The sequence below is a fragment of the Pezoporus occidentalis genome, unplaced genomic scaffold (genome assembly GCF_034315485.1).
Source record: "Pezoporus occidentalis ecotype Australia unplaced genomic scaffold, CSIRO_AGI_Poc_V1 ctg252, whole genome shotgun sequence".
Classification (NCBI taxonomy): Eukaryota; Metazoa; Chordata; class Aves; order Psittaciformes; family Psittacidae; genus Pezoporus; species Pezoporus occidentalis.
Window position 1 is genome coordinate 125,541 of NW_026914416.1, and position 27,152 is coordinate 152,692.

A 27,152-nucleotide genomic window follows, 5' to 3' on the forward strand; every position below is an offset into this window, starting at 1 on the left:
AGAAATCACCAAATTTGAGTAGGATTGCATCTCACCATTTCTGATTTTCTTTTTTGGCTTTATTGTGCTAGTTTAAATCTGCATCATATAATGTATTACATAGTTGTGGAGGCCCCATCCCTGGCAGCGTTCAAGGCCAGGTAGAAAGGGGCTTTGAGCAACCTGGTCTAGTGGAAGGTGTCCTTGCCTGTGGCAGAGGGGGTGGAACTGGATGAGCTTTAAGGGCCCTTCCAACCCAAACAATTCTGCGGTTCTATGATTTGTTTCTACTAGCCTTACTTTTTTTTCTTACCAAGAAAAGCTGACCAAGAAATGTTATATGTAGAATTTTTTCTGCTTTATACAGGTCTTCAAACCCAAAATTTCTAATTTGTCCTTGGTAACTAAGCCTGTTGTGTCCTATAGGAGAGTGTTTTGTGGACACATTGTGTAACAATTTTGTTTATTTGTTGCTGTCTTATTTTTTGTTGTGAACTGCTCATGGATAGGAAAGGAGGTAACGAGTTCAAACTTAAACAGGGGAAGTTTAAGTTACATATAAGGAAGAAGTTTTTTACTGTGAGGCACTGGAACAGGTTGCCCAAGGAAGTTGTGAACGCTCCATCCCTGGCAGTGTTTAAGGCCAGGGTGGACAGAGCCTTGGGTGACATGGTTTAGTGTGAGGTGTCCCTGCCCACGGCAGGGGGGTTGGAACTTGATGACCTTAAGGTCCTTTCCAACCCTAACTATTCTGTGATTCTATGTTCATCTTGCCTGTTTCTTTCTGCATCTTAGATGATGTACTTCATATGATGAAGCTAGTCACTCTTCAGAACTGCAGTCAAACAGATCAGGACTGCCACTGGGGAATCTGTTGATGTTAAACACTATTTCTGTTAGATTCCTACTTTCCATGTGCCACCAGGGTAAAATACAATGCAGTTGCTGTGTTTGTTTTCTCAACTAAAGAATAGACATTTCCTAATGAAAGCTGTTTGAGACAAGGGCTTCCTACCCCTCTATGGTAGTTCTTTACTGATGTAACGTAACAGAAACTGACTCAGAGGGTGATGTTTTGCTGCAGATGTCAGCAGAAGTTATTGCTGTGATAGATTTGGACTTGGGGATTTTTAAATGGACACAAATTGTGCCTTCTGCAATAACTGTACCTACACACTTGCTGAAAAGCTTTTTGTTACAAGAAAGCAAAGGAAGGAGTACAATGGCACCCCAGGAGGATGTTCTCTGTGGTGTTTTCTTACTTCTACTCGGTGATTGGCCTTGACAGTTAGGTGAATGAGTACTCTCTGGACAGTGTGCAGACAGCTCGGTGGAAGTCCTGGGAATTGTGAAATACAGACACAATGGCAACGAATTTCATTGCTGAGGTTTTCTGAATTCTTTACCTGTTGATTTAACTGTGTTAAACTCATCCCATCCAATAAATTCATTCCTGCAGTCAGGTTCACTGTGGGGTGCTGTTTTTCCCCTGTAAATTTACTGCTGCTTTATGGGGTGGATATTTCTGGTTTTTCATTCAGCCTATTGAGAGTCAATGTAAACTCCTGTTTACTGTTGATTAATACTCTCTTTCTAGTCACTTGAGGAGATTACTTCACCAGTGGTGAGATCCTCTGAGGTCTTATGGCTTGTTTTTTTCCTACGGCTTAAATTGGTACATTGGTTATGAAAGTGGAGTAGCTCAAAGTCTACACCTATGAGAATAAGGTGAGACTATGCATTTTAAGACCAGTTAGCAGAAACACTACTATTAAGCTACCTGCACTCTTGTGTGTATACATATATATATATATATAGAGCGAGAGAGAGAGAGTGTATCACCAAATGAAACCTGACACAAAATATTTTTGGTATTGCTAATTTCAGCTGGGCTGCTGCAGCTGCTAAATGGACAATTGAAGAGTTTTATGTAATGTATTGTGCAATGTAAGTGTAGATGTTAAATTTTAGGGGAAGAGATTTTAATTTTTTATTTTTTTAATTTTTTTTTCAATGTCGGTGTTCCCAAGAGGGACAGGATAAAAAGCTTTTTTTCCCATGTGAATTTCCCCTTCTAAGGAAGATCCTGTTCTGTCAGTTTTTTAAATGTACTTAAAAAAACACCAAGCACAAAAAACCCCAAGAAAACAAAACTGTTATTTTTTGCATGGAATCAAGGACTCTGCAAAATATCCGTTGTCAAACTGAGAAGAAAACTCATGCTATCTGTATATTTGAAGGTTTTACCCTATAGAAAGGAACAGAAGTAAAACGTTGTGTTCTACTCCATCTGTGCACATAGGATCCAGACCTTGCTGGTTTGAGCTTTAACTTATAACAAAACAAGATTCACTATTACATTAGAAAGGGGGTCTTTATTTCTATTCCTTCCTGCCTTCTGCTGTCCCTTGTAGGGATGCGTATGCTTGTGTTCTGTGCTTCTGACCAAAGACACAAGGCCAGTTACCTTCCGACTGTCCTGTGGGTCCAAATAAATTTTGCTTTACGGCTGGGAAAGAAGAGTATGTTTATGCTAGTAAGGGCTGATTCCAAAGTAATCTTGAAGAAATACTGGAAGATGTTTAGACAATCAAAGCCAAATGGTGTACAATCATATCTATTCTGAGACTCTGGCAACAGCCTTGTGAAAAAATCAAGTCTTGTGATTCCCAAGTGCTTAAACAAAAACATTAGTTTTAAAGCTTTTTGTTGATATACCTGATCTTTGTTGTCTTGTTTCTACATTTCTGCATTGATTTGTCACACCATAAATCATCGCTATATCTATTGAAGCTCTAGTCTGTGTATTCTGACACTTTTTTTCCGGTTCTAAGGAATTAGTATAATTTCAAGCATATATTAGATGGGTGACCATCTTTTCCTCAGTCAGAACACAGTTGAATCAGCTTCCTTCTGTGAGTCCAGGATAGCCTCATATTGTTTTTCATAATGTTTTTAGTACAACTGTAGACTCAACAATCTGGACTTGAAGGAAGTAAACCAGATAAAAATGTTTGGACTCTTGTAAGAGTATGAGAAATTATCTGCTGAATACTGATATCCAACCTAAACACTAGGTTATACTGAGCACTTCTACAGAAAGGAAGAGGGAAGTGATGAAAAACCTTTTATTCCAGCTCTCTCATGCAACTTGATGCATGACATGCCTATCTTAAGAGTCCTATCTTAGTCCAAGTGATGTAGGCTGGAAAACAGAACATGTAGTTAGGAATTATGTTCCTGTGTGCAACTAAAAGTTGCATGTGAGGTTCAGTTGCAAGTACAGGGATGAAAGAAGTTGTAAGGCAGGGAAAGCAGAAAATACACAGACTGCTGAGGAACATCTTGCTGCAGTTGAGGAAAGTAGATGTCTAGATACCTCTGGGATCTTTGAGATGAAATGGTTCCCAGCTGGACAGCTGTATTTTTGATAGATTTGAAGGTGCCCAAATTATCCAGACATTCCTGATGACCATGAGAAGTTTCCTGTATGTGCAGGGAAGTCTTTACACTTTTCAATCCATTTTCAGATGTGTCAGGTTTGGGCCCTGTCTCCAACAGACTTGCATGTCTGTTCTTTAGGGCTATTAGCTTCACCCATTTGTGAAACATCTTGCAAAATCTGTCCCTATGGGAACAGTAAAGATTGAAGCCACTTGTCAAGGTGCTGAGTATGGCTCATCCTTTTCTTACAGGATACAGAAGAATATTTATTTGGTAAGCTCTGGTTGTGTTTTCTACCTTGTGGCATTAAATTTTGCTGAAACCTGTCATATTAAATTCCAGTTCTTTCCTTATTGACAGCTGTAATATTGGATGAATGAAGGAAACAGCAGTGAGCCAGCAATAAAAAGTATCCAACAAAAGTTAAAACAGTAGTGTTTAAAACATCCCACATCTTCCAAAATATTCCAGGCACTGGGGAGATAAAACAGATTTAATCTGTGAGTTAAGAATACTGATTTCCATGAAACTGAAAAATGACTGTCCATCCTGTTCTACTGCACAACATAACCAGAGAGAATAGGATGAGAAGATTCAAAAGGTTAGTTCCCTGCCATGTGAAGTCTTTGATATGTCTCATTTTGCTCAGGTTTGGTGCCCTAGGAGTTAGATGGGAGCGTCTTTGCATGGAAAACTAGCTGGATACCTACCAGCACCAAACCAGGCTTTTCTTAGTCTTAACTGTGTATTAAATGGAGTTGGAGTAACTGTTTCAGTTACAGACCTGTTCCTACTGATCTTTCACAAATGTAGCTAATGAATTACCGGATATTGATGATCTCCACATAGAAAAGTAACTCAGGCTGAAGGATTTCAGTGCAATGAGCCCATTGCTGGATTGTTTTACAATCTGAAACTCAGCTTTAGAAGAGTATCAGCTAACAAACCATAACGACTGCAGAGAGAAAGAACAGTAGCAAAGGGCCACCAGCAAGTGAAGTAAGGAAGGAAATCTGACTACAAAAGATCTCCTTGTTGTTGTGATTATGTATTAATAGTCAGACTTCAAATGTGCAGCTCTTCAAGGATGAGTGGCTTTGCAGCTCAGTTTTTGAAAGCACCTGTGTTTGTGGACACAAGGCTGTGATCTTTCTGCTGTGTGTTAGCAGGTCTGGTGCAGGACCAGGGGGTATGCATGTACCCACTGCTGCAGCCAGCAGCTCCAGTCTGCCCTGTGGCTCACTTCCTGTGTGTCTCTGCACTTAGGAAGTACATTGTGCCACTCTCCTTTCCCTCTGGTAGCTGGAAATTTCCCTGCGGTTACTTAAGAGAACAGTACAGCAACTGAACAGTAATTTCCTTTAATTTAAACAAGAGGTCTTGTGTGTTAATATGGCTTTTCTTCAAATAAAGGCATAGATCTGCAGACTCAAAAGTTACAGAAGTGGCTGAGTTAAGCATTTATATGATGTTGATTACTGTGATGCATAAAGTGAGGCTCCCATATGTACAGGCACCTCATCAGAGCGCTCACAGTCCTTAATGGTGGAAGGCTTTCCAGCCTGTTAAAAAATGTTTTTTCTAGTATGTCATTCTGGCTGTTCTCCCTGTGAGCCTGTATGGCAGCTAACCAAGCTGAAGGCTAGCCCAGGTATCCTGCTGTGTGTGTGTTTAATTCTGTCCTACTGCTCACCATCTAAAGTTTGTGCATATTTACTTTCTCTTCTTGAGTACCCATATGTATACCCTGTTTACTCTTTGGAAAAAAGATTACACTGGCATTAAGTCTGAAAGACTTCATGTTTTCTGTAAACTGGTGTGGCTGTTGGGACAAGCTGCATTTTGGTGGGGTACGGCACGCTGTATCTGATGCTGAGGACCTCTATTGGCCTCATGTCTGAGTTTGGCAGGGAGATTATAGGGACGGCTTTGCTTCCTCCTTGTTTTATCTCAATAGACTTCTTTTCCAGGGACAGGAACAAGGACTAGCCCTCATACTGAGCATCTTGCTTAGTTCTCTTTTCTGGGTGGTTTATATCACAGCAAGCTGGGAAGCTGAGGAAAGCATCCTGGGCATTCCCCTTTATTTAGGCACCAATATCTGGGCTGGCTGCTGCAGGTCTTGACCCTTCTTGCAACATTAGTGAGAGGCAGAGGTAAGAGATTTCATTTAGTATGGGTAACCAGACAAATGAATGAGTTTTTTATTATTACTATTATATTTTCTGTTAAAAGTAGAAGCTGCTCCAGTGCAGTGGTATCCTATTATCACTGCTGCAAGCTGTAATGTGCCATATGTTACAGTACGTAAATGTTCTTCATACCTCATCTATTGGAAACCTTCATAAATCTGAGGAATTTGTTGGAAAGCTGATTGTTTTCAAAAGGCTGCAACTAATTCTTGTAGTACTCAGGATTCTTTAGTACTGTCACATTGGGCGGAGCTGGAATTGGCACAGAACTGTGAGAAATGGGTCATGGGAGGGGAGTTTGGTGGGAGTATGTTGAGGTCTGTCCAAGCTGGACACTTGTCAGAGGCTGAGATTCTGGGTCGTACAAAATGCTTTTCCAGATTCTACAGATTTGCCATCTCCAGTCATTAGAGGAACATCACATGTGGTGTGAGAAGCTGAAAATGGGCTGGGTTTTACTGTTAGTGTGTGCAGTATGTGAAACTCTGCTTGGGCTTGAAAGTGTAATGTGCTGTTTCAACTATTATTATTAGTAATTTTTTCTCATGATCTTATTGTAGTATAGTATTAGAAACTGCTTTTTGTCTCCTGATGGGGATCTGAAAGAAGAGACCGGTGAGACAGAGCAATTGGGATTTTCCAAGAGAGGTTGTGTTTCCACCTAAAACCAGTACTGTGGGGTCTGGTGTGCTGGGCTGAGGTGATGGGAGGGAGGACAGAAGTTACGTGTCATTCATTGCCCTGAGCGCAAGGAAAAGTGCAGCCTTCACGCTCACTGAGTCACCCGAGAGCAGACGACAGTCGTGCCATTCAGAGAAGGAATGGCAGTTCATGAAACCACATTACAACTGCGGTTTCCATCATAATTCCTATTCTGATTTCTGCCGTGTGGCTTGAGTCAGAGCTGGGCCTGTGGAAAAGTCACAGGGTCCTGCCTGTACAGGTCCTGTGGAAGCCTCTATGAGGTCTACACACGGTAAAATCCTTAGTCCTCCTTAAACAGGCTATCGGTACTAAGTTGCAGAGATGCAGACTGTAGAAAGTAGATGAGTCAAGACCACAGAAAATGTGTTTAGTTCATAGAATCATAGAATGGTTTGGGTTGGAAGGGACCTTGAAGACCACCTGGTTCCAATACCCCTGCCATGGGCAGGGACACCCTCCACTATACCAGGTTGTCCAGCTCTGTAGTCCTCAGTACAGAAAAGACATGGACCTGATGGAGTGTCCAGAGAAGGGCCACAAAAATGACCAGAGGGATGGAGCACCTCTTCTATTAAGACATGAGCCTGTCTTAAGAGTTAGGGTTGTTCTGTCTGGAGAAGGTTATAGGGAGACCTTATTGTGGCCTTTCAGTACTTGAAAGCGGCCTATTAGAAAGCTGAGGAGAGACTTTTTAGCAGGGCCTGTTGCAACAGGACGAGGTGCACTGGTGTTAAACTACAAGAGGGGAGATTCAGTCTGGGCGTGAGGAAGAAACGTTTTACCGTGAGGGTGGTACAACAGTGGCGGAGATGCCCAGAGAGGTGACAGATGCGCCATCCCTGGAGACAGCCAAAGCCGGGTTGGATGTGGGTCTGGCCAGCCTGATCTAGTTGAAGGTGGGGAATCCCCGCGCGTTCCACCGGCCGTGCCGTACCCGCTAGGGCGTGCGGCTCTCCGAAACGCCCACCGCGGGACAGCGACCCGCGGGATCGCAAGCTGCGAGGAGCTGAGCTGTAGCGGAGTCTGGTTCCTCCGCGGCGCACCAGCAGTGCAGCCGGCTGCCAGTGAAACCCGAAACCGGGGCTGCGGCTGAGGGCCGGCCCTGGGAGGCCGCTCCAGCTCCTCGCACCGTGTGTATTTACACATCCATGCGGACGGGGACACTCTTCTCAACTTCTTGGGCTGCGAGCCGTGTGGCGCCGGGGCTTTCTGGAGGGAGGGCGCTGGGAGCGCGGAGCTCCGGCGTGGCGCTGGCAGCCCGCGGAGGGGAAGGGAAGGAGGAGAAACTTGTGAGTGCAGTCAGGCTGAAACAAGCTGTCAGCGGTTCCGAGTTTGTCTGGGGGAGCCACCGCATTTATGGGCGAGGAGATTGAGCCTGCTTGTGGACTGTAGGAGTCCTGCCCCGGGGCAGTTTCGGAGCTCTCGCTGGACTGGGTCGACAGGGCAGCTGAACGCACGGTAGGTAGCATCGATGCGGGTTGTCCCGTGGTCATTGCAGGACAAATAACTGCTGCAGACCAGGAAGCAGAGGCAGCAGCTGTCTGTGCGTGTTAACGTTTGTTCTTGTCTGCCGGGCATGTGGGTGTGTAGGCATCTTTAAGTGGTGGTGTGTGCTGTTACTCCTTAACAGTGTTACATACTTCATAACAGGATTTCTCTTTGTTGGTGTCAGGGGTACAAGCAGAGTATGTGTCATCTGACTACTTGTTGGCTTCAATATAAGTAAAAGCCTTTTTGTGCTTTCTGCGATCTCCATGTTAAATCTTTGGTTTTGTGATGGCTGTCTTAAAATCTCCCTCAAGTATCTGCATCAGGCTTGTGGAGATCAGTCCTCACTGGGACAGACTTGCCATAAGGCTTTGATTGTAATCACAGAAGAGTTAGGGAATCTGAAGTGTGTGTCTAAAGCTATTGAGTGGCTTTCTTGTTAAGACAAGGGAGTCTTCTCTTTTGGGCTTGTATGGAATATTTATCTTTCTTAGCTGTAACCTGAATGTATATTGTCAGTTTTGGGGTTTTCTTCTTTCAGCAAATTGGAGAGTAGTAAATGATTTATGTTTGATCATGTTACAAACATTTTACAACACATGACTGCAGATAAACAGCAGTGAGTTGTGGTTTTTTTTTGGTTTTTTTTTTTTTTTTTTTTTTAGATGGGTACTCTTCTGTGTAGGTAGAAATAAAAACCCAGATTAATGCCCTGTGTAGCACAGTGACTTTGTAACACTGGATTTGTCTAATAATGTGAATTGTCTGTGTTAAGTAGCACGGTTGCTGGGAAGATCGGCAGGTTGGATCGTATTGGATCAGCAGGTATTAAGATGCAGTTGAGTTTTCTTTTGCAGAGTAGTTCTGTACCTAGAAGATGACAATAACTCCTGTATGTTCAGGGGGAAAGGATTCCCCATGGGATAAGAATTAAGGGAGCAGGATTTATCAATACAAGGGGCAATGTGTCTTGTCCTAACTAAAAATCATATAAATTGCATCCTGTACTCACAGAAGGCATGCAGAGTTACAAGCAGAGGTAGAGAGAAAGAAGGATTGAGTGTCAAGTGCTTGTTTCCAGTGGTGTGAAATTGTCACGTTGTGGCAGGATTTGTTATTGCAAAAGGTATCTTCTAGTATATTATACTGATGACTTGTGTTAAAAATAAATGTGCTTAGAACTCATGTTTCTTTGTGGTGTATAAAATCTGCCTCTTCTTTGGTTGGTGTCCTGTCTCTCACCTGCTTTTTTCTTCTCTTGTTCTTTACTTGACTCTCATTCTTTAATGAAATTAGATAGATTTAGTTTGGAACATATTGTGTTGCTCTCCCCCCCCCCCTTCTTTCCTCAACAACAACAACAAAAAGCCTCACAGTAAGTAAAAAATGTAAAGCTGTGTAGAAAATTCAGCTAACAACATGATTGTGTGGAAGGCAAGACTTATGTGAGAGGGAGGCTGTGGGTTATTCCTTTAAGATGTGCCTCTCCTGTGTTGGAAGGTCAGTGCATGAAGTTCGCTTTTATCAGTGGTCCTGTAGCTAGGTTCAGTTTTCTGAAGATGGAGTTCAGAAAGCTAGAAATTAAGAAAGTAATAGTTTGAACTCTTGATAAGGCCATGTCTGCAGAAGTAACTAGAATAGAAAGACCCTGCGAGCTCCATTTGCAGCTATAGCACATCTCTCAGGACCTTTTCCTCTCTTGCTGCTTCACTCAATATCTGATTTTTTTTCAACACACCATGTGAAAGAAAAAAATTAAGGAAAGAGTTGAAATTCAAGATGGGCAGTTTGAAGTGATTTGGATCCTATTACCTTTAGCTGTCTTTCCTGTAGGCTATTTGGTATTTATTGTGACCTGAAGGCCTCTGGAAGTATGCTTTATTCCTGGAGCTGTTACTTACTGGCTTTATCTATATTGGGCAGAGGGAATGCTTGACATGATTTTTTCTTTTTTAAATAACCTCCTGGAACAGAGTGCAACACTTTGTCAGATTGGGAGGGTTTTAGCATTGTAAACTGTCTTGTGAGTGAGTGAACTATATGTTAGCTTTTAGCCAGGAAGGAAAAGAAAGGGTTGTCTTCTCTTGGCATTCTAAACCAAGCAAAATGCTGAAAGAGAATATTTGGTACAGGTTTTCTTCATTTACTGTCTGCGATTTATCTTACCTGGAATCATCAACATTGCAGAAAGCCGAGTTGCCAATAGTGTTGGTTGATAAGGAAGTACACAGCTTTTTATGAAACTTGTTACTCTACTACCAGTCTTGGGAGGATAGAAAATTAAAATGACAGTAGAAGCCAAATTTCCAGCTTAGATTCTCTTCCTACATGTAGGACTGCAAAAAGTCCTAGTAATAAGATTTGGTCTATGTTAGTTTCTGTTACTGTGCTAAGAAGCAAGTATGTAACAGAATTGTTTTTTATAGTTGTTGCCTGCATTTATTTAGAAAAGCTTGATAAAGTTGCCCTTTTTTGAGGGAGAAAGTTGGCTCAGCTACATAGCACTCAAAAGGGTATGAAAATACCAGACGTCTCAAAGATGGGGCTGTACTTCAGCTTCAGCAGCATAGCAGACATCCCCAAGTCCTGTGTTGAGGCAGATAAAGATTTCATATGCAGAGCTGAAATCCCAGCCTTGTAGCAGCGAGGAGGACATACAGGCTTCGGTGGCAGGACTGCTATGGGAGGCAGGAGAGGCTACCTTGCCAGGACTCTGCCCCATTCCTGGAAATGCTCAAAGCCCCGTTCAACTTGGCCTTGAGCAACCTGGTCTAGTGGAAGGTGTCCCTGCCTGTGCAGAGGGATTGGAACTAGATGATCTTTAAGGTTCCTTCAAACCCCAACCCTTCTATGACATTGTGTGTGAGCTCCCAGAAGTAGCTGGACGGCATTAGGAAGCAGCTTGCTTTGGTCCCTGTGGTTTCCAAAGCTCAATAGGACAGCCAGCAGTTGGGAGTTGATGCCTCCCAAGCCTCATGGTTCTGTGGTCTTTGCTTTCAACAGGTACACCCACAATCCAGCTGTGGCAGCCAGTCTGTAGGTGGATGATCTTGGTGTGAGGGGCTGCATGCTGAGAAACATCTTCCTATTCTTCAGCTTCCTGTACATTTCCTGACTCACTCTTCACCATTTTGCCAGTTACATTCCAGTGATCAAAGTGTGGATGGTAAGGACTGGAGTGAAGCTGTGAATTTATTTCATGTTGAATTGGTTATACACCCCAAATGAGCCATAAGGGTCCTTGATTAGCTGCCATTATAAGCTAGATCATTTATTTTTTGAAAAATATCCTGTTTCGCTAACAGAAAGTCACTTGATAGGCTCTTAATGCTCTGCAGTGTATCACATGAGTAATTATCATCAGTCTTAAATTATATGCTTTACAAATTTGTTTTATTTGACTGTCTTTACCTACCACCTTTGTTAACTCTGGCTTTTACTAGCTCTTTTAGTAGCCTTCTTTATCCAAATTTTTGCTTCCTTTAGAGTTACTATATTATTCTCTACCTTCGCTTTGCAAAAGCAGAAAACAGAGTCCCTTCATTATGCTCTCCAGTTCTTTAATTATTTCAGCCTTTTAAAAATGGTTTCCAGTTTTACAAAATGCTTCTAGATGTTTGGATACTAGCACTAGAAAGTAATACTTAGGGGTCAGTCCTGTGAAATCCAGAGACACAATAATGATCTGTATATTTTATTTTTCCCTTGTTAAATAGTCTTGTGATGATGCTAGAGATGGGGCTGTTGTGTTGAACAGGGACCTTGAGTTTTCCTTCAGGAGGATGTTCTCAGGTACTGTCAGATCTTCACAACTTCTGGTGAGCAAGAACACAGATGGCTGTATGTCAGTCGCCTTTCCTCTTTGTAATTAACGACTTCCTTGGTACTTGTCACATGCACTGTTTTTCAGTCATTATCTTTTTTCTTTTCTTACCTTTTTTCTTCCATGTCATTAGCTAAATTGCAAAACAAGATAGTTCCCCTGAGACTAGAAACCACCTGCAGTGTGATCCTGCTTTTTGTTTACAGTCATGGTTTTTGACTTATCTGTTAACTGAACTAATTTTGTCTGCCTGGCTCAGCTCTTGTTCCATTGGGCTTTGCTAATGAAAATGTCATGCTCTGCCGTGCCAGAGGCCTTTGAAGGAGAGAGCACATGAGCTCAGTGCTTTTAACTTTGTCAAACTTCTGTTGTTTATTGTTGTACTGATTAGTTTGGAGGGGCTTTTATGCTCTGGCTCAATGAGACAAACTTGAGCAACATGTAGAACCCTTTGACAATGTTTATATAGTTTATTGTCATGGCATACCTTTAGTTTTCCTATATTTAGTTCTGTGCAATTCTGTGTAATAGCAATTATGATTAATAGCTCTTTAGCAAAGATTTTTTTCATGTCTGTTACTCCCAAGAAGTAACTGGTGTATTCCTGTCGTCCTTTTCCCACATCCGCCTTTACTTTTAAAGCAGTTAAAATTTTAACTGGACTGGTGTTCTTGGCCTGCCAAATTGAACAATCATGAAGTGTTATAAAAAGTAAAATCCAAAACTCCAGCAATTTGCCTGTGTCCACCCCTCTAGATGTCACTAACTGAGTGAAACAAACATGCTTTTTCCTGTGTTTGTGTGGTCTGGGCCAAAATATGTTGGCTATTTCCATATTTTGAGGTACTTCTCTGTTTTGCAAGGAGGTAAAGTGCTCCTTCAGTAGGTAGAGAAAATAGCCTTCCACTTAATCCCTGCTCAAATGACCTGACCTTGGCTCCGGCAGCAGTCTTCTGGATTTTCCATAAGCTCCCTTTCTAGCTCGCTCTGTAACTTTCCCGGCTACCACATCCTCCGTTATGAGAAGAAAAATAATGGAGAAGGACAGAAGTGAGACCAGGGGACTCCCTTGCTTCCCAAAAGTGCTAGGAGTTTGCAGCTTAAGCTTGAAAGGCCTCTAAAAAGAGCAGCAAGAATGATCAAGGACACAGGACAGCTTCTGTCCAAGAAACAGTGAAGCAGGAAGGAACTTGTCAGCCAGATGAGGTGACTGAGAAAACTGCATAAATGAGTGGTTGGGAAAGAGTGAGCAGAGGCCAATTCTTCACTTACTTCCAATAGAGAAAACCCAGGGTGTATCCAGGAGGGATGGTGCCATGCTCAAAGCAAATGAAGGAGATAGTACTGTGCACAAGATGTACATAAGGTGTAATTAAGATGCACAAGTACTTGCAGAAAATACTGTGGTTAGTTAAGGCAAAACCCAGTTTTAAGGGGTAGCTGGATGAAAGTCTTGTTGTGTTCTTGTCTTAGTTTTTCTGCTTGTCCCTGAGAGTTTGCTTGAGTCACAGCTGGAGATGGGATGCTAGGCTCCTTGTAGGCATCCATTTATTCAGTTTTGACCCTCTTGTGTTTTGATGTTACTTATGTAGGAGGGGGAAACATCTGTCTCTGTGTTTGTGGCTTGATGGAAAGGAGCTGAATGACCACAGCAGACCATTGCAATGTGTGAAAGCTTGCCTTTTTCAGTTGGAAGTGTGTGGACATATGTAAGCATAAAAGCTGGTGTTGCAAAGCAAGTTGTGATGGATCTTTGTGCATTTGATTTTTTTAAAAATTCACAACCATGTTTCCAGGTAGTGCTGTGGGGATGTGTGGGCACAGTCTTACAGGATGAGTATTTAGAAAATGCATCACAAGAGTGGATCATGTGAATTCAAGTGGAAAAGAACCCCTGAAGCATGTTGGAACTTACTCAAGGAGTTTTTCTCTGCAGTGCTGGCTGTCAAGCCGGGTATGTAAGGGTGGAAAAAGTAGCTAAAGTACTACTGTGATCTGACAATCCTAGTGTGATAAATGACTGTTTAGCAAATGGGAGAGCACTACAGTCAAGGGTACTTAAAGTATGCTAAAGGCCCCTCTTCAGTTGCTTCAGAAAGAAAAGTGATGCAGAGGATGCAGACAATTAGCTTTGCTTCTTATTCTTCACATCCTACTCCGTAGATGAGATGGATGTGGTTACAGTTCCCCATGCCCAGAATGGTTGCTAATTCTTTCAGTATTTTTTGAGAAAAAAAAAATCTGTAAATCCCTAAACCTTGAGGAACTGCATGTTCTATGATAGCTCCAAGATCTTGTTCCCACCATGGCTATGTGTATTTAGAACTGGCTACTTTGATTGTTACTGTAGTGGAGTGCTAATCATATTGACCTTTAGCCTATTAATCGTATTAACCTACCTGGGCTTGGACTGGGAAATAAGAATTGCAGTTATCAATATATAGCATGAAGCATAAAATCATACAATGATAGAATGGTTTGGTTTAGAAAGGACCTTAAAGATCATCCAGTTCCAATCCCCTGCCATGGGCAGGAACATCTTCCACTAGACTAGGTTTCTCAAAGTCCCATCCAACCTGGCCTTGAACACTTCCAGGAACAGGGCAGCCACAGCTTCTCTGGGCAACTTGTTCCAGTGCCTCACCAACCTTACAGGGAATACTGTTTTCCTAATATACAATCTAAATCTACCCTTTGCCAGCTAAAAGCCATTCCTCCTTATCTGAAGGGGGCCTATAGGGATGCTGAGGGAGGACTCTTCATTAGGGACTGTAGTGGTAGGACAAGGGGTAACAGGTTAAAACTTAAACAGGGGAAGTTTAGGTTGGGTAGAAGGAAGAAGTTCTTTACTGTAAGGGTGGTGAGGCACTGGAATGGGTTGCCCAGGGAAGTTGTGAATGCTCCATCCCTGGCAGTGTTAAGGGCCGGGTTGGACAGCCTTGGGTGACATGGTTTAGTGTGAGTGGAACAGGAGGGTTGGAACTCAGTGATCTTAAGGTCCTTTCCAACCCTTTCTATAATTCTATGATTCTGTCATTACATGTCCTTGTAAAAAGTCCCTCTCCCGATTTCTTGTATTACTCCCTTTAGGTACTGGAAGGCTGCTCTAAGGTCTCCCCAGAGCCTTCTCTTCTGCAGGCTGAACAAGCCCAACTCTTGGCCTGTCTTCATAGGAGATGTTCTCCAGCCTCTAATCATCTTTGTGGTTCTTGTTCCCTCAGGTCCTGCTTTGGGTGCTGCAGAGCTCCACACAGGACTGCAGGTGGGGTCTCAGCAGAGCAGAGCAGAGAGGGGGAATCACCTCCCTCAACCTGCTGGTCACACTCCTTTTCATGCAGCCCATCATACAGTTGGTTTCTGCGCTGTGAGTGCACACTGCAGGCTCATGTCAAGTTTCGTCAGCCAACACCCTTAAGTCCTTCTCCTCCTGATCCACTGAGGGTCCGTCCATTAAATCCGTGATTCTTCAGTTTAGAGACAAGGATGTTGTGCTGGACAGTGTCAAATGCCTTGCGGAGGTCCAGGTAGATTACGTCAGTTGCTCTTCCCTTATCCACCAATGCTGTAGCCCTGTTGCAGAAGGCCACCAAATTTGTCAGGCATGGTTTGCCCTTAGTGAAGCTATGTTGGCTATCACCAATCACCTCCTTACTGTCCATGTGCCTTAGCATAGTTTCCAGGAGGATCTGCACTATGGCCTTGCCAGTCATGGAGGTGAGAATGGCTGGCCTGTAGTTCCTTGGGTCTAGCTTTTTTAAAAATGGGGATTATATCCCCCATTTTCCAGAGGTAGTAACTTCACTGGACTGACGCAGCTTCTCAAATATGATGGAAAATGGCCTGGCAACTTCATCAACCAGTTCCCTCAGGACCTGTGGATATATTTCATCAGGTCCCATTGACTTGTGCACCTTCAGTTTTCTTAGGTGGTCTTGAGCATGGTCATCTACAGCAGGCAGTTCTTTGTTCTCCCAGTCCCTGCCTTTGCCTTCTGTGACTTGGGCAGTGTGGCTGGAGCTCTTGCCAGTGAGGCAAAAAAAGTCATTGAGCTGTCTCCATGTCCTGGGTAACCAGGTCTCCCGTTTCCTTCTGGAGGGGGCCCACATTTTCCGTTGTCTTCCTTTTATCTCTGATGTGCCTGTAGAAGCTTTTCATGGTGCCCTTAATGTCCCTGGCCAGATTGAGTTCTGTTAGGACTTCAGTTTTCCTATCCTGAACCCTGCTAGAACTCATTCTCAATGTTTCCTTTTAGGGCATAACAGATTGCTGCAGTTCAGAGACAAGTGTATGAATGCACACATGTATCTAGGAGATGAAGACAGACTTCTGGGACTATTTAGTTAATTATATCATAGGTTAATTTGTCTTGGAAAGTGTTATGAGTAATTTGGGATCTCAATGTTGTTACATGTGAGATGATGAGGGAAGAAGCTCTGCTGTATGTCTGCTTGTAATTATGAATTACCTACTATAGTATTTTGCTTGTCCACAAGAAGTCAGAGCAAGCAGCCTATTTGCTGAATAAGTAACTATGGCAGAGCCACTAGATGTTTCCTTCAAGGGTTTGGTTTTCTGGTTGTTGTCTCTGTGTGTGTTTGTGTCTCTCTATAGTGGGCTTGTGTTGAGCTTTTACCTCTTATCCTTGATTGAGATCAAAATTGTGTGTCAGATGCATGGATAGTGACTGTGATTATCACTACTAAGTGGTCTTGCAACACACAAAAGAAGTCCTGGATGCTAGAAAGAAATCTTATCTCTGGCAGTTGCAGTATTTGTGCAGCTGTTCCTACAGATGTTTCTCTTTCCTTCTCTTTTGTAAATTTCTCTGAAGAAGTAATCCAACAAAGACAAACATTAAAGGGCCTGCCTAGAGAAACCAAAAACTTGCAATGCCTTTTAGTTTGGAGACAGTGATGGAGATAGTAGATTCACAGTTTAAAAAGGACTGTGAAGTCTTACTTCATGTTTACAAGTACAAAGCCTGCCTAGGCTCTGTATTCAGTATTGCTAAATGGAGGTGTCCTAAAAATGTGAGTTCTGCAAATGGGCTCTGAAAGTCATAATCTGACTGTAGTCATTCGAGGATCTTAATAGCACTGCTGGAACCCAAATTGATTTGATCTCAGTAACTTCAGTGTAAAATGTGCAGAGTTTAGAAGTGGGCAGGAAAAGTCCCAGTCAAAAAGCTTGTTCTGACAAGAGTTCTGCAGTGTGGCTAAAAATGAAGTTTACAAATGAAAGCATCGCAGCAAGCCTTCCCCCCCCCCCAGTCAATAGCTGGTTTGTAGATTGGGGATTAATTTTGTTCATACGTATTGCAAAATGTCATTCAGCATCTGCTGTGAGATGCGTTTATTTGCTGTTTTAAAAGTGAAAGTACAATTCCATAGCAAGGAAGTGGGAAGTCTTAAAGGTGCCATTTTAAATACAATTTAAGTAAAAATTCTTCAAAAGTCAATAAATTAATTTGAATGTCAAACATTATTAACATCTAATGCATGATGCTGAAACCCCTTCTGTTCCTAGGAGAGTGCAGGGCTCAAATGGGAGTCGGTTAACTTCATCATCCAGAAACATATAATAAATGATAGTTAGAAAAACATACATTTGTATAGACTCTGTCTTGATGCCAGCAGGCTTTCTTAGGTTGGGTTTTTCTCTCCAGGGATGCTACTAAGTAAGCAGCAAGAACCTGTAAGAAGGCACATTGTAAGTAGTGTTTTTTGAGTAATGAAAACTTAAGAAAAACTTAAGAAAAACAATATGTAAGCAAAAGATCTGATCAGCTTTTGGGTTGTTTAGTTTTCCATGTAACCTGGTATGTGTGTGATGTCTGCTGCCTAAACGTAACCCACCATGCTTCAGTACTCTTAAGAGAAAATCAGACCTGGCTTTGTGCATTGTAGTGAGAATGAGAGAGCAGCCTTAACCTCAGGACATAAATACATCAGGTGGATAAACATCAGGGAGGGGGCAGAACTATTTTGGGTGATGATGACGGGGTAGATTGATGTAGACTGTCCACGAGTACACTGGGATGAAAAAAAAATTCTAACAGAGTAGGGAGTTCCTGGGACTGCTGGGTTGGGACTGAGGGGGGGATATTAAATTAGTTGGTTTGATGGTGCTTTTTCACTGTCTGGAAGTAACTGTGTTGCTGGCTCCCATGGGCCTTCAGAAGCTGGGCTTAATGATTCTGGTGGTCCTTTACTGTCCTGCCTGTTTATCATGTGTGGACAGTTGTAAAAGAATAGTCTTGTCCCTAACCATAGGAATATTTTACATGTATGATGAGATGTGCCAAGGCACAAATATAATTGATAGCAAATCAACATGCTTGCATCACAGCCGGACCCTTATCATTTTCACTGTGATGATTCTGTTCTGCATGAGCCAGCTGTTAATTCATTTCTGGTAGCTTGACTGATTTTGAAGAATTTACAAGGTTTCAGCGCAAGTGTTGCAAACAGTTCTGGTCACTTGCCATGATGATTTGACTCCTGGTTTGGTCAGCTGTTACTGGTAGGCTTTACCACATTTAGAAATAATTGTTGTCTCTGCCTTTGCAGTGGTCTGTGGGTCTTTGTATGGGAGTAGCCACATAACTCCCTTCACATGCTGTCTTCTGCCAGGCGTAAGGGAAGAGGGAAGCTTCTGGAAAGGAGCAGGGGGCAGCTGTGATAATGACTGTAAATTGGGGAGCTTGGTGTGTTTTTTAATGCGCAGCATTCAAGTATCTTGGAGTTGACTGTTGTGTCCTCTCCTGTTTAATATGTGGTGAACTGTACCTCTTGCACTTCTGCTGTCAGCTTGAGCTCACACAGCTTGCAGTGCTCTTGGCTGACGCCAGGAAAGGGCTAAAGCAGCCGGTTGAGTGTGTACCACATGGCACATTCAGTGTCAAGACTATTTATCACGTAACGAGATTAAGCCATTGTGCAGCACTGCTGTACAATGCAGGCTCGCGCAGCTCCTGGTACCTTTCCTTGGCAACTGGAAAAGTACAGGAGTTCAGCATCGGGGTGTTCCTCTGCTAGCATTAGAAATAAAATCCTAAATGCTGAGACTCCCTTCAGATGTTGGCATGTTATTTGGTGGTGTCACTCCTGGGACACTGCTTCAGAGATCTGCATCTCCCAGCATAAACAGAAAGGCTATGAAACGTGAGTTTTACCATTTCTTACTTTCATTGGGACTACTGGGAAATGGTACTTTAGCCAAAAGGACATATTAGTTATTATTAGTCTATGTAGGACTATGCAGTAAGTATTTTGCACCTTACTTAGGTGCCCAATAAGTAATGATAAATTACTGTACAATACCTGATGAAAATACCCAGGGAAGGAAATAATTTCCAGTCTGTACCATTATACTAAGTGCTGAATGAATCCAGGTCAATAAAACAATAAAGAAAAGGTCACGCTACTACAGTGGCAGAGCAAAAACTGGAATAATGGGATACAAACAGTGCTACTGAGAGATTTCAGAGGGACATGCCTTTGCAGTATTTCAGTTTCCCCTCTGAGGATATGAAAAACAGGCAGTTATCACTGAGGTGTTGCTGTGGACAGGTAGTTACGACCGGGATAGATCTAATTTCACTTGCAGAGTGATTGCCTGATAGCTAAATTGTAGACAGAGTGACTGGGATGTATTGATAGACGTGGAAATGTGCCACGAGGAGCTAATTATTTCCCAAATGACCAGTGAGAAATTGTTTGCTTTTTTCTTTTCCCGTGGATTTCATAAAAAGCTTTCACCTGCCATTTAGCTCCCCCTTGGAAATAATTGCCTGCAGTGTCTTAGGCTGGTGGGATCGTCTGGGTAATTTAAACCAAAATTGAATGTCTGGGGCCTGTGATACCACTCAGATGTGCAGATACCTTAGGTAGGTTGTACTTATTTTCTAATGACCTGAAATATCTGACAGATCTCCATACAACGTGGCTCTTGAGAACGAGTATGGCAGCTGTGGTAACATTTTTTCACTCAGTGGTTTGATTTTTTGAGCTGCAGGAGCATTCCTCTTCTTTTTGTACTTTCTTCTTGGAGAAGATGTTTAGCATTTTCTTCTGGATCTTGGAGGTGCTGCTGTATGTGTGACAGATCAGTAAGCTGTTCAATTTTTTCTGTCATGTACCTTAAATAGAGAGCTCTAATGTCAATACAGTGTCATGTACTTTACTTATTTGTAGCCTCATGCTCCTTTCATTCCTGTCTGGGGATCAGAGGTCCATGTGAGGTCTGGTTGACGCATCATATTCAGTGTAGTCTTGAAGTACTGAAAAAAATACCATGATACTTCCTGTTAAATCTACATCTTTCTCATGGAAGATTTCTCTTTGCATGTTACTGCACTTTATCAAGTCTTGTTCTTTAATATGTGTGGTGCACACCTTCTTTACATATTTATATACTGAAAAATAGTGTTTGTTTTCCATTTTCAGTTCTCTAACATATTATGTTGGGGATGGAAAGACAGATAAAAAACAAGCATATTTTAATTGAGAAAGAGTCCCTGCCTTTCCGTTTTTACAGTTATGGCATGCGTACATAAAAGAAAAGCTGGACCATTAGCCAAATATTCTGCTGAAGGAATATTTGGTAATATCAGCAGCTAAGGTAGTTCAGGATTTCCAGAAAGAACTGCTCTTCTGACCATCTTTAATACCTATGCAGAATTTCTGCTCTTTAGAAATTGTAACTTGCAGTGCCTACAGCTGCAGGCATTTGCATTTACCTGTCCCATTGCTTTTGAAAATAAGTAAGAGAGATAGAATAGGTTTTATATCCCTAGACAAGATTTATTCTTGTCTTTGAATAAATCTTTCCCCTTTCATGAAATGAATCCACCCTTTTATGATTTCAAGCACTAAAGAGGTAATGTTGCCCTGGAGAATAATCAAAAGCATTAGGGAAATGCCTAAAGCATGGAAACCAAATAGCAAGTATGTCTAAAATCACTCTGCACTGGGAGATTACTGGAAGTTGCAGCTCATGTGTGGTGAATATTGGCTGTGATGACAGTACAGCTGAAAGAATACATGCACAGCTATGGATGCTAACTTGGAAAATACAAAGTGTGGAGCTGGTGGTAGCAAGGTACTCCTTAAATTTTGTGTGAAGTTAATGTCTGTGCTTGAAAAATAGGATGAAAATCTGAGCTCAGAAACAAGCTGTGTGTGTTGCTGGAGGTATGGAAAAAGTAGACTTGTGTATGTGTGTATGTGTTCAGAAGCATGCAGAAGCTCAGCTTTTTAGCATCTGCTGCAGACAATTAGCAAGGAAAGGGTTGAAGTCTTATTGTAAAAACAAAAAGATGATCTACTGGAAAACATAGAATGACACAATGGTTTGGTTTGGAAGGGACCTTAAGGATCATCCAGTTCCAACCCCCTGCCATGGGCAAGGATGCCTTCCACTAGATCAGTTGCGCAAAGCCCCCTCCAACCTGGCCTTAAACACTTCCAGGGAGGGGGCATCCACAATTTCTGTGGGGATGCTCCGTGTCAAGAACATCAAGAAATAATCATAGAGGCAAGGTCTATTAAACAAGCTTCTTGATTTGTGTACGTTTAAAAACAAGGAGGCTTGAATGGTATTTCTACTTTGTAAACTTGGATGCCTAGACAGATTGCTTGGAAACTGATATGAGCAAATAGTTTGTTCTGAGACTCACTGGAAGTGAAACAAAAAGAAACTGTGTGTTTTGCCTCATTTGCAGAATATTTGAGGCTAATAAGGTAGGAAGAAGTAAAGTAGTGTGAAAATCATGACATGATCCTGTAATTTCTCCCCCGTTAAGTGGCCTTTAAAAATTTTACAGAGCTTTTTAAGCTGCAACTTGTTGTATTTTTGGTGGTGGTGGTGGTGCTGAAACAACTCTGCAGGAAGACTGGGTGTTTTAGCTGAAAGCCTATGCGAAAATACATTAGTTTTCACCAAGCTGACATGAAAAGGTCACTGAGTTCCAAGATGATGATGGTGAGACGGAGGATACTCATTTGCCATCCTGGGACAAAAGAGTACACAGTATAATTACTGTTTGGTTGGGGTGATGTGGTTTTGTTTGGTTTTGGGTTTGTTTGAGTTTATTTTATGTAATGGGATGTTTACTGAGCTTGTTTCATATATATGTGCTATGTCATATAGTATAATAAAATTGTCAGTCTGTTGGTTTAAATTGTGTTTTAAATGAAAAACAAATAATACACTACTATTAAGTAGCATCTCATCAAGGCCTTGGTGCTCCATTGTGACATTAGAATGGCTGATTGTTCTGGTCATGAAATTTGTAAAAAAGTCAAGGAAGATGCAGAGATTGAAAAAAATTTTCATGGTAGGTGTTTTAGTGATGGAAGAATAATATTAAAGCCTCTGGAGTTGGGAAATGGGGAAGAAAGCCTTGGTCTTAACACTTGTACGCTTAAGACAGGATTGAATTGGTAAGCTGGTGTTCAGACAAGGAATTCATGAACAAGGAAGCAGTATTTTTCTTGCATGTGTTTTTACTTTATAGATATATCAGAGCTGCTTTTCTTAGAGACTCTGAAAGAACAGATCTGTTGCTGCTAGCTAGTGCTAGTAGCATCTGGGCTCAAATTTGGCATTGTGAGTGAATTATAACTGTTTTTTTTTTGTTTGACATGGTAACATTTAACAGCTAAAAGATGAACTTCAAATGTATGTGATTGATTCTTGCACAACACAACTGCTCGCCACCTGCTGACTGATACGCAACCTGTCCCTGAGCAGTGGTCGGCCCCTCATGGTCAGCTCCCTGCAGTTTCTGTACTGAACATGATGTTCCGTGGTGTGAAATACCCTTTTGGCTAGTTTGGGTCATATGTCCTGTTTCTGCTCCCTCCCAGCATCTTGTGCCTCTCCTCACTGGCAGAGCATGAGAGACTGAAAAGTCCTTGACCAGGGTAAGCGCTACTGAGCAACAACTAAAACATCGGTGTGTTATCGGCATTTTTCTCAGACTAAAGCTAAAACAGCACTGCACCGACTATTACAAAGAAAAATAATTCTATCCCAGCTGAAACCAGGAGAACAGAAAAAATATGACACTTCAGCCTGCACCCTTGAAATGTTGGATTGTTTTAAACATTGTTATTCTTGTTGTCCATACTGGTAAGAAATTTAAATGAAATGAGGCCTTTTGCAGAGCTGGGGAAAAAAATCTCTGTGGTAGAAAATCAATAATTGCCATGCCTCTCCCAGCTTTTGCAGTGCTTCCCTTTACCCAAGGTGGCAGTTCAGTGTATTTGCTGCTTGTTAATAGTCATGCTTTATGTGATTTGGTAACGTGAATGTGCACTTCTAAACAGCTGTTAAACTTCCTATGGCATTTGTGAAAAGGAAATGTTAAATGTGAACAGTTTGCAAGTTGTTTTCTTGTAAGCAAAATTCTCTCCATCAGTCAGGAAAACATATTGTGTTATAGGTCACAAACATCAAGCACAGCCAAGTAAAATACTGATTTTTGCCTTGCTGTAGAATTTGGGAAAACACTGAATAGATCAAGGTGGTGTTTTAAAAAAATGCTGCATTAATTTGAGCATTTGGGGTGGGGGAAAAAAGTTAAATTGAGTAAGGTCTTCAGGATAACTTACAGGTTTTTGCGTAGTTATGCTAATTTTGCTGAAGGATTTGCAGCTAAAGTGAGAATCTGTTAATCAGAAAAGTTTTTAGTTGTTACCAAAGTACACTGAGCTCTCGTAAGGTTTTTAGATGGCTGAATACATATATGCTATAATAACAGCAAAATTTTATCATTCTTATTGACAGCCAAATTTTTACTGGCCCTATGTGGGTGTGCAGGGCTGGCAAATAAAAACAAAGTCCTCTGAAACAGCAGAAGACAAGCTTCAAAGTGTCTTGTGTTTGTAACATACCTGAGAGCTAGTTGTAATTGGAGCCTCTGTGTACAATGGACCAGAAAGAATAATACTTCATTACTGTGTGCATTTGGTCAGGTAGTGTACGTGGTACATGTTTAACACAGGAGGGGGCTCTGAGAATTTCATGGACAAGTTTAGGGTGAACACGTTCCTCACGCGTGGTGAAATGGTGGGTCATTTCCACTGAGCATCTTTTATCATCTCTACCCTGCAGCATGTTTAGCAGTTTGCCATGTTTGTTTTCAGACAGGTTCTTAAAAATTGCCAGAATGCTTAGAAAACGCAGCAGCTGCTGTGCAGAAAACTGGGAACAGTTAAGTATGGACAGGTGCCTTCAGTGGTTTTTGGACTTAACTGTTGTTTAGTGTGTTGACCTGCTGTAGAGGTTAGTGTCAGCAGGTCCACAATTCCTACTGTTTTACCAATAGTTTGACACACCTTTCTTTCAAAAAAAGCTATTACTATTGGACTTAGTACTGTTGTTATCCTAAGTGCTGCTGACAGTGTCTTGGCATTCTGATTGCATGAGAGATTGGGTTCATGACCTCAAGATACATCTGCTGTGGGCTTTTGATAGCTGATGTAATTTTTCCTCAAACAAAAGCTTCCATTTATATCATGTTCAGTATCTCCTGAAACCAAATAAAAAGGTCAGAGAAAGTATTGCTGAGAAAAATACAGCACATACCCATAAACCAGGAGTCAGATAAATGTAGTAGAAAGCCAGTAGTAAGTTGAAATATGTGGAACATCATTTTATGGTTATTCCAGTTGTTTGTGTCAATCTGCTGTTCGAAAGAGGAAAACTTCCTGCAAAGAACGTTGTATAGTTCATGGCATTCCTGCTGATTTGTCCAGCATGCATTCGCAGGTTTGTTTGTATGCTTAAATCCTTGGTTTTGACCTGCACAAGTTAGATGCTGTCTTAGTCAAAAATGTTGTAACAATGGGATGATTTCTTCACATACGGAGGACATTAGCAGTGAGGGATACTAAGGTGCGTTTTCCTGAACTGCTGTATTTTCATAAATTCAGAACCACACTTAACATTTTGAGCTTGATGTGAAATCATGCAAAGCTCAAAACGTGGGAAATCTGAAGCAACTGGCAGTAGTCATACAGAGAAATCTTTTGGCTAAACTGTAAAATACATGTCTTCAGGAATATACATTTTCTGTTTATGTATAGGGCCCTCATGAACAGGTTTGTGTTTATGGAATGGTAGTCATCAGGATGATAGAGATGTTTGAAAACTATTCAGACCATCTTTTTTTTTTTTCTAGTACAAATTTGGATGAAGGTGTTGTGTGTGGAAAAAATGAACTCACACCAAATGGTGTACCTGCATGTCTGAACAGCTGAAGGAACACCTCACCGAACACCTGAGGGCTTTTGCTGGGCAGTGGAAAGGTGGTGCTTGTTCTTGTTGTCTAAGCAAGAGACTGTTTACTCACTTAAGCATGCAGTGGTAACTTTGATGATTTATATTGCTGCTAGTGGATATTGCTGATGTACTTCCCAAGCCACATATTTTCTTGCCGTATGTTTGTCATCTTCCCCTGTATGTTGTTTTTCTCCTTAGTGTTTGCACCCTTCAAATATTTGTGGAATGTTTTGTGTTCTTTCTGTGGCTGTCATGGTGTCAGTCCAACAAAATGCTCATCTTCATTCCTCTGCCCTGAATGTCTTCCAAGTTGTTTTTGTTGTTTCCAGTGGAGAAAAATCAAACTCGGTAAACAAACTGATGGTACATTGATATGATGTATTATTTTCAATATTGAATTGGACAGCAAGTTTGCAGCTAATTTGTTATATATTACCACTGTTAAGGAACTGTAATGAAGAAAGACATCTATGTTTACTGTGTTCCTTTCAGGCTGTTTTTGTCAGAGAAGGCAAATCGTATTTTTCAAACGTTAATCTTGCAAGAAGTAGGCCAGAGTTGCAGTCTTTCCTCTGTTCTTAGTCCATCAAATGCAATTCTTGCAGTTCTCATGAGGAATCAAATCATTCTTACAAATCTTAAAAGCAGGTTTCTATCCAAGATCAACAACTTTACTGCCTTAAGATATGAAGAAAAAAGCCAGAATAGCTTTGACAAAGTCTGAGTTTTGTAAATTGTGCCAAATTTGTAAAGTGTTCCATTGCTTCCAAATTACCACTATTGAAACCTTTTTTGGTTTTCTTTGCCAGGGATGCTAGGACAGCTTGCTAAGGTTTTGCTTTGCAGATCCACACTTTAAATATCTCCTTGGGAAAAGGTTTGTTGCAGGGCTGCTTGAATGGTAGATTCTTAAAAAAGTTCTGGACCATGAGGTGAGTTATGCCAGGATGCTCCCCAAGTCCCAGATGTGAGAAATCTTTTGGGTCATATTGCTCAGCAGACTCTCAGGAAATGTCAGACTGCTGCCAGAGCTGCTTATGTCCTTTCCCTTTCCCTTTCCCTTTCCTTCCCTTCCCTTCCTTCAATTTCCCCAGTGAACCATCATAAAGATAGTATGGCAGCTTTGTTCTGGAAGACTGTATTGAAATCTGTTCCTCTTAAAACTGATTTTGATTTTTTTCATTCATCATGTGCCGTGCAGCTTCCCACATGCTTAGCACATCTAATGTATGCTTGTGCAAGAGAACTGGAAGTCCTGTTTAAAATATTTTGCTTTCATAATATCCAGATGTGTCTGTCAACTGTGGTGATGGCATGTCAGTTTTCTTCTTTTTCTTCCACTTTGTGTTCTTCACAATTGAGTAATTCAAAGTATAAACTGTGGTTTAGTCCTCCATGTCAAGTGTGACACAGGGATGTGATCAGGTTCTCCTCAGCATCTGCTCTGAATTGAACTCATGTTTTGTCTCCATAGAAGAGCTAATGTTACATTATGTGTGTTTCACCTTTTCATACTGTTGGATTCCTATTTCCCGGACTTTTGCCACACTGTAATTTCATTGAAGAAAGCTGGCCAGCAACTTACACTCATTCAAATAATTGTAACCATTAATGGGAGCTTATCACTTGCATTATTTTTTTTCAACTCAAATGCTGCATTGCTTGATTTTGAGAACATTTTGTGAACTGGTGTCTAATTTAACAAATAATATACCATGTGTTGACTTTTAAGATACTGGGATGTTTCTGAAATGATGAAAAGTAGGACTTGGATTCAAGTTTCAGATGAGTAAATATTTAGAAAGATGAGGGGTTCTTGAGAATGTGAAATCTAAGGTTCAGTACTGTATGGTAGGAATGTGGACATAATTGCACTTTTAATCTTAAAATTATGCTATTCATCTTCCTAGGAGTTGTTGTGCATACTTGTGCTTGTACATGGATTTGGCAGTAAATCACATACAGAGATTTATTACCAGTTATTAACTTAAAGCTATCACCATGATAAATGTCTACTTCTTTGTTTATATTGCTGTTCATTTAAAATTCTTTATAAATCTTGCCTCTAATAGTGTGAAAGGGCTGCCATCTGACAACTCTGTCATTTTTTTCTTACAAGGATTTCATTATTTTCTAGATGCAAACAGCTGGCTGTGATGTTTTCATCAAACTTTGAATTCTCTCTTATAGTTTCTGTGTGGTGGCACAATAGCTGTAAACTTTGGATATAT

The 27,152-nt window shown here is 41.3% G+C and overlaps 1 protein-coding gene across 2 annotated transcripts in view; it reads left to right on the forward strand.

Annotated features, from left to right (window-relative positions):
* The first annotated feature begins 7,638 nt into the window (after positions 1-7,638).
* Positions 7,639-27,152, forward strand: part of ARHGAP24 (Rho GTPase activating protein 24) — a 208,951-nt gene continuing 189,437 nt past the window's right edge. The window contains exon 1 of one of the 2 annotated variants that reach the window (XM_062623418.1): positions 7,639-7,778. The gene's annotated coding sequence lies outside the window, so the exon portion shown is untranslated. The remainder of the gene's footprint in view (positions 7,779-27,152) is intronic. The other variant, XM_062623419.1, reaches the window with a different exon arrangement.